The 13256-nt window shown below is 34.0% G+C and overlaps 1 protein-coding gene and 1 long non-coding RNA gene across 2 annotated transcripts in view; one reads left to right on the forward strand and one right to left on the reverse strand.

Moving 5' to 3' along the window:
* The window catches only part of LOC111509913 (heterogeneous nuclear ribonucleoprotein C), a 650389-nt gene that overhangs the window by 506776 nt on the left and 130357 nt on the right, over nucleotides 1–13256 (reverse strand).
* Nucleotides 4199–9790, forward strand: LOC141481143 (uncharacterized). The gene is made up of 3 exons (XR_012464763.1): nucleotides 4199–4290; nucleotides 4507–4670; nucleotides 9646–9790. It is a non-coding gene; the product is annotated as an uncharacterized lncRNA (long non-coding RNA).

Here is a 13256-nt window from a genome sequence, read left to right on the forward strand (position 1 = left end):
CCTCCATTAACCACCTTCAAATTATTGCTTTTACGCCACTTTTCAAAATTTGATATCCTTTTTGATATCGCTCTTGAGTTATTTTCGGAAGAAAATCAACACTCACTGCACATGATTTTCCCAACATTTCTGAAGAAATTTGATTTTGTTCCCCAATTTTTTTCATGGGCGTTGTTAAAGCAAACTCCCGAACACAAAAAATGACGTTGTTTATAATATTGTTGTTATTGTTAAGCTTTCGCATGACAAAACGATGTAGATATTTTTTTATAGAATTATGAGGTACGTGGTTCAGTCTTTCCTCGTAAACAAAATGTAATCTTTCAGCGGTATTACGAAAAATCTAGAACGACACAAGACCGATACGCAAATAACCTCATGCGTTATTTGCTAAATATCGACCTTGTAACGTTAATAACTATTTCAGTTAAACATATCCAGTCAAGAAATACGATCGATCTCATAGTTTTTGAGATATACACGTGTGATGGAATTGGCTGATACTCGATGAAAATCTATAACTAACATATTTAAAAAACACTTCATTGTGAGATTTTCACTATACTGTTTTACAAAAACGCAACACGTATTTCTCCATACAATGACTTTTTCGGGCGTGTCTTTTCTAACTATATTTTTCATATTCAATGCTTAATATATCTTATTTTACAATTTGAAGTATCTACATTTTAAGTACCTGATTTTTACCTGAGCTTGTGATGAATTAAATTGACTGAGTTTATGTCCCAGTTTCCACATTTGAAAAAATATTTAGTAAGGGGAAGTTATACAATTCTGATTGATCATTCAGTAAATTACCCGAATTCATGAATCTATTGATTTCTAAAGATTCCAGAAGATTGAGTTTCAAACTCTTCTCTTCTAAATGAAACACATTGTATTCAGGACTGAACTCATGTCTTTCTGTTGAAAGGTGGTTTTCAAATATGGAATTGGTCTTTCTATTTACAAAACTATATGAGCTGATTGTGGCTCTTACCTAAAACTGTATATTGGCCAAACGAGGAGAACATTTTCTCAAAGAATCAAAGAGGATAGAAGTAGTTTTGTAAATGGAGAGGCCGGTTTATTCTCAATGTAAATTTGCGCAAGACTCTGTGTGAAACCCTTGTCCTCTCACAGTTTACGTATTGTGATTTTTTGTATGGTCCTTGTCTTGATAATGAATTCAAATATAAGATTCAAAAGGTTCAGAATTTTTGCGTACGATTCATTTACGGATTACGATTACGTTGTATCTCAAAAATCAAGAGAGTTAGGATGGCTCAATATGGAAAATCGTAGACGACTTCATCTATCCATGTATGTTTATGGAATAATGAAAAATTAAAATGACAATAATCGAAGTAGATCACTTCCTGGATCTCATACACATTCTATTAATGTAAGGAAGAAGGGCTTACTCACGATGCCACATCATTCGACAGCTACGTTCCAGAGGAGCTTTACCTATACTGCTATCAAACATTTCAATTCTATTCCTATCAGTACAGGGACTCAAATTTGAGAGCATTCAAAAAGTTTATGAAAGAATGTTTACTATCTGCACAGTGGATAATGTAGGTAAATGTTGGTCGAACAAACTTGGTAATGTCTGATTTTTTAGTTAGTATATTTTTGATTTGGTAATTTATAGGGCCATATGGTATTATCAACTCTAGATGAGCATCAGGGGGTTAGATGTAAGAGTAGCCGAAGGCTAAATCTCGCCTCGTGATATTATTTTTATTATTATTAATAATTCCACATTTGCAAACCACCTTTCAGCAGAAGGACTTGAGTTCAATCATGAATAGGATGTATTAGAATTAGAAGAGAAGAGTTTGAAACTTAATCTGCTACAATGTTTAGATATCAATAGATTCAGGAATTCGGGTAATTTAGTGAATGATCAATTAGAATTGAATAACTCTCCGTTACTAAATATATTTTCAAATGTGGAAACTGGGACATAAGCTCAGGTAATTTGATTCATTACAAACTTAGGTAAAAAAATTATAGACTAAGGTATATTTAGCATTAAATATGTGGAATTAGTAAACACACGCACGAAGAAGCCTTTGTATGGTGAAACAAGTGTTGCGTTTTTGCAAAATAGTTTAGTGAAAATCTCACAATACAGTGTTTTTTAAATACGTCAGGGTTTTTCATTTTTTAATATTAATAGTTATGCAATAACCATAATCACTGAGGATTCACTACAAAAACACACTTTTGTCTATTTTCCATTATATTTCTTTATTGTTGACCGGTTTCGGTTATTACACCATTTTCAAAACTGTGTAATAACCAAAACCGGTCAACAATAAAGAAATATAGTGGAAAATAGACAAAAGTGTGTTTTTGTAGTGTATCCTCAGTGAACATGAATTTTCACAAAATAAACAAGTCGTCAATCGAAGAAATAACCATAATCATTCAAGACATACATTTGATTTCAGGGTTTTATATTGTTTTATATTATCAGTTATGTGATAACAAAACGGTAAGATATATCTATTCACTTAGGTTGACTCGATATCAGGAGTTTCATTATACATATTATTAGCGCAATTCAGAGAATTGAATTGAGATCAAACAAATAATCTCTACAAAGTTCATCAAATCAACCACAAAACAGATATTTTATAACGGGATACTATTTATTACTTTAGGTATTTGCTTTCCATATAATATTTAGAACAAAGCTACGACCGCAAAGTTTCCCGCTATATCATCCGTAGAAGTTCCAGTTTGAAGACAATACGCCTCTGATTCACATTCAACGAGAAAATAAATGACATAACAATACAAAACTTGTTCATAAATATCCTCGTAGAAAGTTGATAAAGCGGGTCCATGGAATTCAAGTATTAATGATTTTAAAAAATTAGTTTGAAACGAATTTCGGATGTAGGTTGTGTATGAGATAAAATCAATATTCCATTCCTGATCATTCGCATTGACAAAGTTTGTCACATTCTAAACTATAATATCATTTCTCAATGCCAGTGACTTATGTTGCTAAGTTGTGTCAAAAGTTTTGCCCGTTTTTAAACCGTAATATCTCACTAAATACTCATTCCATTCATTTGAATTGGGCAACATTTGAATCAGTGTACTTTTGCATAAAAATTGTGTGCTAAGGATAAGATGAAGTTGACGAAGGCCGGTTTTGCCTGATCCGATTGGTGAAGGTTCTACCGATGAGAAAATTATCGAGGTGCTTGAGAAGATGGTAGTCGTGTACACTTCAATAACTGGTTCTCTTCTCTACAGGCATTAAGTTTAAGGTAATCCTTATGAAATAGTGACCTTATGCTTCCGATTTCCTGGCTTACCACAGTTATAACCTGGAATCATCTTGAGAGCAACGTATATTGGCAATAATGAATTGAAGAAAAGCCTAACCAGATGTCATGGTGGAATTTTTGAATACTGAATCAATTGCGGTAAGTTATGCTCATGTGAAACGTTCACAACACGTATAAGCTAACAAAATAAATGAGAAGCTGTCTCGTGGAATTCGATATTTTCAGAATTACTTTTCGCTCGCCTCTCGAGTCGTTTCAGCAGCCAGTATCATTCGTATTCCATTAAGCCAGAGCTGCTTGGTGATCAGTGGAGTGCCTTGACTCGATGTGTGATGGAAAAGTATTTTATTGATTATTGCCACAGAGTGATAATGAAATTTTCGTTCACCGCCTTTTATAAGCCCGTGACAAGTTGTGATTTAAAAGTTCTTCGAGATTTCCTCCTCACAATTTAGGAAGCGAATGAAGAGCATTATACATAGCAGTATTAATTCATTAAATATCAGACTTTTCTACCAAACTGGTCAAATATATCAATATCGAAGTAGGTATTCAATTCTTCTTCTTTATGTTCGAATATTTGTCAGATCATAAATCAATTTTTCCATTCAAGACACCTTCTTTGATCCTGAATACGTGAACTTTTGGTATAATATTATGGTATATCATACAAAGTAATAACAAAATCCCAAATCTAAAAACATCAAACCGAATATTGGACGTGAAGTGGAGAAACTCAGTGCTCAATTTTCACTGAACTCTGCAATGTATCAAATATTTCTCAATGAACGACTAACTCTATGATTGGTAATGGGGCAAATATGGATCTCTTCAGTTTTGTTCTATACAGAGGTCATTTTGTATTTGACGTACAGCAGGTCAATGTCAAAAAATCGTTTTTGTCATAAGTTCTCAAATTATTGTTGAGATTTGTTGTTCGAATCAGTTCCAAATCGATATCCTCAATCAACCTAAGGTAAAAAGTTTTTCGTCTAAAAGGAACGATTTATAATATACATCTATCTTTCAATCAAGAAATAGCTAAGAGATAATTAATGAACAATTTTTGTTCAATTCCAACTTTCAACATGAGTCGATAAAAAACAAATATTCCGCTTTTATGGCGATAGCTTTAGTTCTCAGTGAAATATCTGGTTTCCCTGTATTGCTAAATCTTTAAAATAATTTTCAGGGTAATTTGTAATGCCGCCTTTGTCGATTCTATAAGGAACCAAACCAAACTTCCACTGCCTTTTGTTATGAAAGATAACTCCATTATGACGGAAAATTTCTAAACAAGTTCAAACTTAATGAAGTTGGAACATATGACCTGAGTTGCTGAAGTTCCTACCCTTTGTAAGTGAAATTTCCACTCAGCGCTAAGCAGAAAATATGCAATAGAAAATAAAGGAAAATATAAGGAGTGAGATTGAACAGAGGATTCTGAAGTATTGTGTGGATGGTCGCAGAAAATGAAAATCTTCAGCGTCGGAGAATTGATTAAAACAGACTGTCATCGTTTTGCGTTATTGAATGGTTCATCCAATATTTTATCGGTTTTGCATTTGCAACAACCTTTCAGACTGTAATCTCACTACTGTGCCTTTAGTTTTTTCTGTGGTGATTGTTGGTTATTGTCTCATAGATTCTCAAAAGAACGGATGAGCTTTCTATGAAGGATATTATGGAATACGCTAGGGATGAAGTAAGGATTGAGTCGGATAATACGTCACCAACAATATTTACTGTATATCAACGACTCATTGAAAAAATCAATTATTCAATATATTGCTTTGCTGACGACAGCAGACTTGTCTCGTCACTCCATTTGAATTCCAGGACATCGGTTGCAGATGCACATCTCAACAGGCAGCAGATGCACATCTCAACAGGCAGCAGGAGGTTGCATATCTTGATGAGGATCTAGAAGTGATTTCGAATTGGGGTGAAAGTAACCAGGTTCAATTCAATACCACCAAAAATCATACATCAGTTTTCTACAATAATGATTGGAAAGCAAAGGTTGTTTTCCAAAAGCTTGGAACACTGTTCTGAAACAGAAAACTGTACACACCTCAGCAACTTTTGATGCTTTATAAAACTCAGATAAGACCTTCCTTGGAGTATTGTTCTCATATACAGGGTGTCCCTGGACTTCCTCTTTTCCTCTCGGGAATGTATAGATGGTGTCAAAATATCACCAGTACTTCATATAACTTTTTTTCCTAAAAGTCTTCGTAACCAAGTTACGGGCCCTCGAAGTTACAAAATGAAAATTGTTTTTCTTTGATAACTTTTCAAGTGAATATTCAAAATCATCCAAATTTTGGTAATTGACTAAACAAATGAATTCCGTCGATGAGCTTTCATGCATGAGTCAGTTGTTTTGCTACAAAGTCCGGAACGGACTACCCCCGATGGTCCACACCCCAAAACTTTGAAATGACAGATATTTTTCAATATTTTTCAACAAAATAAGGTTACTTGGACGATTTTATGGATAAAAGTACTCATGTGGAAAGTCGATCGGAGCAACGAGTCTTGATAAAAATGTGGTTCTACTCGACGACAACAAACCCGCTCGTCCACCTATATTTGAAATGAATAATTATCAAAGCAGAAATGATAATGATAACGTTAATTCAACAACATCTATAACAGGAATAATACAAAGTATGCTAAAATGAAGTCGTAAACAAAAAGTACAGTACCTATATGGAAGTTTAAGTCACAATTGTGATAGCAGATATTTTTTCAAAAGAAATATCAAGTTCTGTAGATTCGTGGTGTTTTTAAACTAACAAGCTACTCTTCTATGAAATATCGAATTCATTCCATATTTTGTATGTACATAATACGTGTGGAATAATCACGTTTCGTGTTGATCAGTTATCTGAATCTCATGAAACTCAACATTCGAATGTTTCAAATTCTTCTTCACAGCTAAACTGTTGAGGAGTTTCACTGATAATTATAATTTTATGGGAGAAATTCTTTAACACGAATCTAAATTTAGCTGAAAAAACGCACATCGGAAAAAATATTTACTATACTAATAAAAAGCAAACGAATGAACTACAAAAACGGCTGCACATGATCAGGTGAAAAATATCCAGGGAATAATATTTCTTTCACAGATGTTGACAAAAAAACCTTTTAGAAAGTTTTGATAAAAAATGAGAAACTGGAATGCGATTTTGTTTTGTTGAGTGGTGCGTTGTCATATGACTATCATTGTATTGTCAATATTCTATAGGATATTTTGAATTTTTTTGATATGGCCGAACAGTTTACATTCAATGAATATGCAGATATGCATGTATTTTATGGACGAGCATTTTGTAATGCTGCAGAAGCTCGTCGTCTGTATTCCGAGCATTTTCCCAATCGAACGGTACCGTCAAGAGAAACATTCGAGCGTGTCGATCGCAGCTTGAGGGAGACAGGTATGTAATAATTGATAATTAATTTGAGCACGTTGTTTCATTTCGATATTATTGTAGGTACAGTTTTGCCAAAACGAGGTGGTGAGGGCGCTCCTAGGACTGTACGTACCGTTGTATTGGAGGAAAATATTTTGGAAGCCTTCGCTGATGATCCTTCAGTGAGCATCAGAAATCTATCAGAACAGTTCCATACATCCAAGTCCACTATTCATAGAATAATTGGGGAACAACTGCTCCACCCATTTCACATCCAGAAGGTACATGCCATGACACCTCAAGATTTCCCAGCACGGCTGGAATATGCCAATTGGTTCATGGATAGGCAAAGAGAGGATATGACTTTTATTAATAGAGTTTTATTCACTGATGAAGCAGGTTTCAGTAGAGATGGAGTTATCAACTCTCATAATCTCCATATATGAGCCGAAGAAAATCCCCATGGGATATTGCAAACCAAACACCAACGGAAATTCAACGTGAATGTTTGGGCTGGTATCATAGGAAACCATCTTATAGGACCATTCGTTCTACAGGACCGATTGAATGGAGAACGTTATTTGGAGTTCATTCAGAACGATTTGAATGGACTTTTGGAACATGTTCCATTGCAAACCCGAAGAGATATGTGGTTAATGCATGATGGCGCTCCTCCTCATTTTAGTTTGATTGTGCGTGACCATCTGAACCATATTTTCCACAATAGATGGATTGGTAGAGGTGGGCCCTATTCATGGCCATCGCGGTCCCCGGATTTAAATCCATTGGATTTCTTTCTGTGGGGGCATCTAAAAAGCCTTGTTTACGCTACACCTATTCACACAAGAGATGCATTGTTGAATAGAATAACATTACATTGTGAAGCCATACGAAACGACCCTGGAATGCTATTTCAAGTACAGAGAGGGTGTCTTCGCAGACTAAGAAAATGTATAGAGAGAGAAGGTGGTCATATCGAGCAGTTTCTGTAGCGGATTTTTCATTTCTGTTTGCTCTTGAGGCTCTTGAGTTTCGTTAGTTAAACGTGTTTGCATTATAAAAATTCGTTATGAACATTTTACCTATCATTTCTATTTTCCTTAAAAACTAATATTTTCGAATAATGGTAGACATCTCAGGATAAATGTTGAATTAACGTTATCATTATTATTTCTGCTTTGATAATTATTCATTTCAAATAATGGTGGAAGAGCGGGTTTGATGTCGTCGAGTGAAACTACATTTTTATCAAGACTCGCTGCTCCGATCGATTTTCCACACGAGTACTTTTATTCATAAAATTGTCCAGGTAACCTTAATTTGTTGAAAAATATTGAAAAATATCTGTCATTTCAAAGTTTTGGGGTGTGGACCATCGAGGGTAGTCCGTTCCTGACTTTGTAGCAAAACAACTGACTCCTGCATGAAAGCTCATCGAAGGAATTCATTTGTTTAGTCAATTACCAAAATTTGGATGATTTTGAATATTCATTTGAAAAGTTATCAAAGAAAAACATTTTTCATTTTGTAACTTCGAGGGCCCGTAACTTGGTTACGAAGACTTTTAGGAAAAAAAGTTATATGAAGTACTGGTGATATTTTGACCCCATCTATACATTCCCGAGAGGAAAAGAGGAAGTCCAGGGACACCCTGTATAGAGCTCCGCCCCTAAGCATAGCCTGGAGCTGCTGGATTCCATCCAGGAAAGAGCCATCCGCCTGAATGGAACATCGAAGAGAGGTTGAAGATTTGTCTTTCTTCTATAGGTACTTTCACGGTAAGTGTTCAAACGACTTGGCACATTTGATTCCACCAAGAGCGGTACATATCAAAAATACGCGACGGACTGTGGCTGCTCATCGTTTTGAAGGTGAACTCTCTCTTCTTTTCTCTCTGGAGAACTGAGTTGATGTGGAATAAACTTTTTGAGAACGTTTTTCTAAATGAATTTGATCTCCAGCGATTCAGATCCAATGTGAATCGCTACACGAAAGATGTTGATAAATGTTCCTTTGAAGACGGCCATTGTTTACTGTCCCAAAATATTTATATCAATTGTTGCTACATTGGTGAAGTTGAAAATTAATTCGTTCTGAAAAAAAATTTTAAAACTTATCCCAATCTGATGTCAATATTTTGTTCTTAACATCTTCACTTTTCATTTGTTTCAATGTTGGAAATACAAATGATCTCTGCCTAATTGAAGAAGTTGGTTATAACCCTCATTAGATAATTATTTGGATACTCAGTGCTACTTCACTCAAAGGATTTTTCGAAAAGATACTAAACTATTTCTTCTCGACTTTTTTTTGTTGAATCTTTTTTTTGATGCCAAAGGGTGTAGTGTTCACACCATTCTTTGATGTCACGGGAATATTCAACCAATCAATACAAAAGTATGATTCAAAAAGTTCAAAACTCGTGCCTTAGGTTAATTTTTGGTATTGGAGGGCGACACAGGATCTCATAAAAGCTTCAAGGAATTGGATGGCTTGGCATGGAGAAAAGAACTGTTTTTTCCATAAAATACTTGTACCAAAAAAAACCTTTATATCTTCATAGGAAAAATAACTATCGTACGGATACCCATAACCTGAATATTCGATATAAAAATATGATTACAATACCAAAATTCACAACAGAAGTGTTCAGGCGGTATTTCAAATTTGTGGAAAGTATAATTCTGTCCCCAACCCTCTCAAAAAATTGAATTTCACAAAGTTCAAAACTAAATATAAAAGACCATTTGTTAGACTGAAATTGAATTAAATTATTGATATCTTTTAAGGAAAAAGTGAAGTACACTCTTTATGTATGGTGTTCATTCATATTTATATTATTATATATAACAATCGCAGTTTCATTTTTGTTTTTCTTTTCTTTTATCTTTCATTTGTTCTCTTTTCAGGGTTAAGTTGAAGAATATTTTCCGTGATGTATTTCATTACAGACGATGAACTTCGCCCTTTATTTAAATTGTAAGTTGAATAAATAAGTTAGGTTGTAATTTTTGTTTTGGTTATGAAATAATAAAGGCGATATTATTATTATTATTATTATTATTATCATTTGGAAAAAATGTGAGAACAATTTGGCTTGTTGTAACTGAATATAAGGATACTTTATTACTGTTCGTTGACATCCCTACTCATTCCTAGTATACTCAACTACTCTACAATGAAATATTCGAACTTGTAAGCAAGTTATGAGTTGAACACAAAAAAATCCAAACAATAGGTGGAAAGTAGAACTCTATAAAATGCATATTTGTATGATATAATGATTCTCAATAATGAGTATAACAGAGGAACACACGATCCTGTTCAGAAATACCAAGAGACTAGCAACGTATTATTATTCAACAAGAATGTATTTAGAAGCCATAGAAATACACAAACACCAAAAGAATTTCAACAGAAAGGAAGAGAGAACATATCTATCAAAGATATGGCAGACAGTATTGAATGTCGCCAAAACGAAGCCAAGTTAACCAAATCGCGCGAAAAGTACGCGCGAACCCGCCATTTCAGAAAGTGCGCGGAAAATCAGCACTATGAATGAGATGGCCGAAATGAGAGCTTCAGTTTCAGTTGATATGTCAAGAAGAGTACTTCGACCACGTCACTGAAGATGACTGTCGAAACGTTTGCAGTCGAAACGTTTGAAGATTATATTCAGAAAAGACCACGGCAAAGCCCGGGAATCAACCAAACCCTAATATAATAATATCATATTCCTGAAATAATATTTATTTCATGATATCTACCGACATTGAATTCAGAAAAGTTATTCACTCCCAACTTCATAGATTTCTGATTTTTATGATGCAATGTTTTCCTTCAGAATTAATTTCAAGATGTATTCCTTGACGTATTTCATATTTTTTCTTTCTGCTTATGTTCCGATTCTGTAAATAGAACTGAGCGAGTTTTTATCATACTTCAATCCCAATGAATTTATATAATTTGAAGTGTGACTTGTACTCATGTACACTAGTAACCATAAGAGGCCTGCTGCTTCTGTAAGTTCAAAAGCAGCTCACCAGAATTACATTAGAGTAGATTTCAATTCCTCATTCTATTTCATTCTCATCTATTCTTTCTGAAATGAAGTGGGAATTAACCTCGTCTGAAATTAAGACCACTTAAGACAACCCTGACATACTTGATTATTTCATCAGACCGCCAGGCCACATTTCTGAGCTCTCGAGATATGATGAAATATCTGAAACACTTGCATTGAATTCAACTCGCGACAAGTCTCATTTTCTCCGCTTCCAAGCTAGATAGCAGATGGAATGTTTTGTTTTAGAGACTCTGTGAGGCCATTGTTCTGGAAACCCCTACCGTTTGTTTCCCCAATGTAATTTAACTTGTAGCTCCGCCATCTGAATAAAATATTCGTTTTTCGAACGAATTTATAGCTCGGTCCAACTTATGAGAAGATGGAGGGAGGTTTATTATTGCTAATTATGAATTAGATATTACAAGGGGTAAGTTACGCAGTGTGTATTAGTCATATGTAATAGAATTAATGAAGACATATTTCCTCAATAACTTCTTTGATACAGGCTGAATCGTGTAACAGTGGCAAATACCGATTTTCTCATTTTGAATATAACATATATTTTTCAATATTTTGAATTTTATTGACATATTCCATGTTCATGTTTGAGGTTCATTCTATAACTTATTAACATTGAAAAAGGAACATTATTTGAATACTGAAACTGGCTTCAACACTAATATCACACTTTTTTGAGGTTTCGATAATGAGAAAATGAACAGAAATCATTCAGTGCGCATGTCAGTAATTGTCAGTGTTATAGTCAGTTGAATTTTTTACATGCATTTGTTAAAAACTATTTTATCAGTTCGGACTTCCATTATTTAATATGCTATGAATTGATTTGAAATCTCTCAAATAATTTATAAAATTAAAAAAGATTAGTTGAAAGTTATAAGTTATATTGAGCGGAAAAGTGAAATTACAATGAAATGAAATACAAGCAACAACCAAAAAAACTCAACTATTAACAAGAGATGAAAATTAAAAAAATATATTAACAAGAAATAAACATTGAAAATTAAAAGATTCCAAACCAAGTTGTAACGGTTTAAATTTCTGAATTCAGAAGAATCCATCGATCGCCCTGTAGGTTCGTTATTTTATCAGAATATTCAGGAAAGGTAGGTTGTCTATTAAGTAGGAGTAAATGAAACCTAGGAGATTTTCATGGTCAGTATTTAGAAACAATTCAGATGAGTATCTATCGTAAAGCCGACACGAAAGCAAGGCTCTAGCTAGGGACTATCCGAAACCTAAAAACATCTTAGGTTTTTTGGACAAGAAGAATTAGATCACCTGTGAAAGATTCACGTCGAGCACTGTCCGACCTTTCATTCTTTTTTTGGTGGTAAAAAAAGCTTTCAAGGCATATTTACCTGGTAATTGGAGAAATCCATCGGAAAAGTAATAGTTGCATCATACACGTCGTTCTTTGAGATGCGAGAAGACATTCTAGATCTAGAAAGTACCAACGGAGAGTCGTAGCAAGTATAAAAAATATCAAAAATGATGATACTTCGTGAGTAGGAGCCCTGATATTGTTGATATATTTAGAGCGGTCTGAATACTGAAATCTGAATTCATTCCTTAAAATTAGAGGATATTTATCTTTTCTCTGTGCACCTAATACAGCTGTTGACGGGGGTAATTAATAATTATCGAGTTTGATTGTAGTTAACCGAAAAATAGATTCTGAATAGATTAAGATTCAAAATATTACTTTTCATTACTCATTTGTTACTTTATTTTTTACTTTCAATTAATGTAATGATCTGTCTGTATCAGTTCATTACTCGAATATTTTGATTCGATATTGTTCCGTTGTTGTTTCCCAGTAGTAATAGCGTTATCAAAACGACCTATAGCCATGTATTAGTATCTTTACTGAAAACGTTTGTTTAAGTATTAAGTATTGGTTCTTTAAACTTGATGTATATATATTTGCCTGATTTTTTTTCTTCATTAGTTCGTTGCAAATATCGTATGAAAATCAATTTTTGAGTTATTACACAGTTGGTAGTGAAGTTTGTAAATATTTCTTTCTATATATCAATTTAATATAAATTTCAAGCGTGGAGCTTCATTTTTGACTTTTTGGCTATTTTTCCACCCCTTCCCTGTTGAATCCGTTCAACTGGCGCCCCAAGGCTTACTTCTTTTCCATCTATTTCGACTGTAAAAAAAAACATATTTTCCATACTCACGTCCATCCCCGACAATAATCGACTAGCCTGGGCCGAGCTAATTTTTGGTAATTACATAAATACCAAGGTTGGTTATGAAGTTACTCCACGACGTTTCGATTGTTAGTATCGTCTTCGGGTGATAACTGGACTGGACTGTCCAGTTATCACCCGAAGACAATTGTACATATGTACTAACAATCGAAACGTCGTGAAGTAACTTGGTTTGGAATCTTTTAGTTATTAATTTTTATTTCTTGTTAATGAT

Source organism: Leptinotarsa decemlineata, unplaced genomic scaffold, assembly GCF_025532065.1.
Source record: "Leptinotarsa decemlineata unplaced genomic scaffold, Ldec_3_MD MMD2_tig00000035_RagTag_RagTag, whole genome shotgun sequence".
Lineage (NCBI taxonomy): Eukaryota > Metazoa > Arthropoda > Insecta > Coleoptera > Chrysomelidae > Leptinotarsa > Leptinotarsa decemlineata.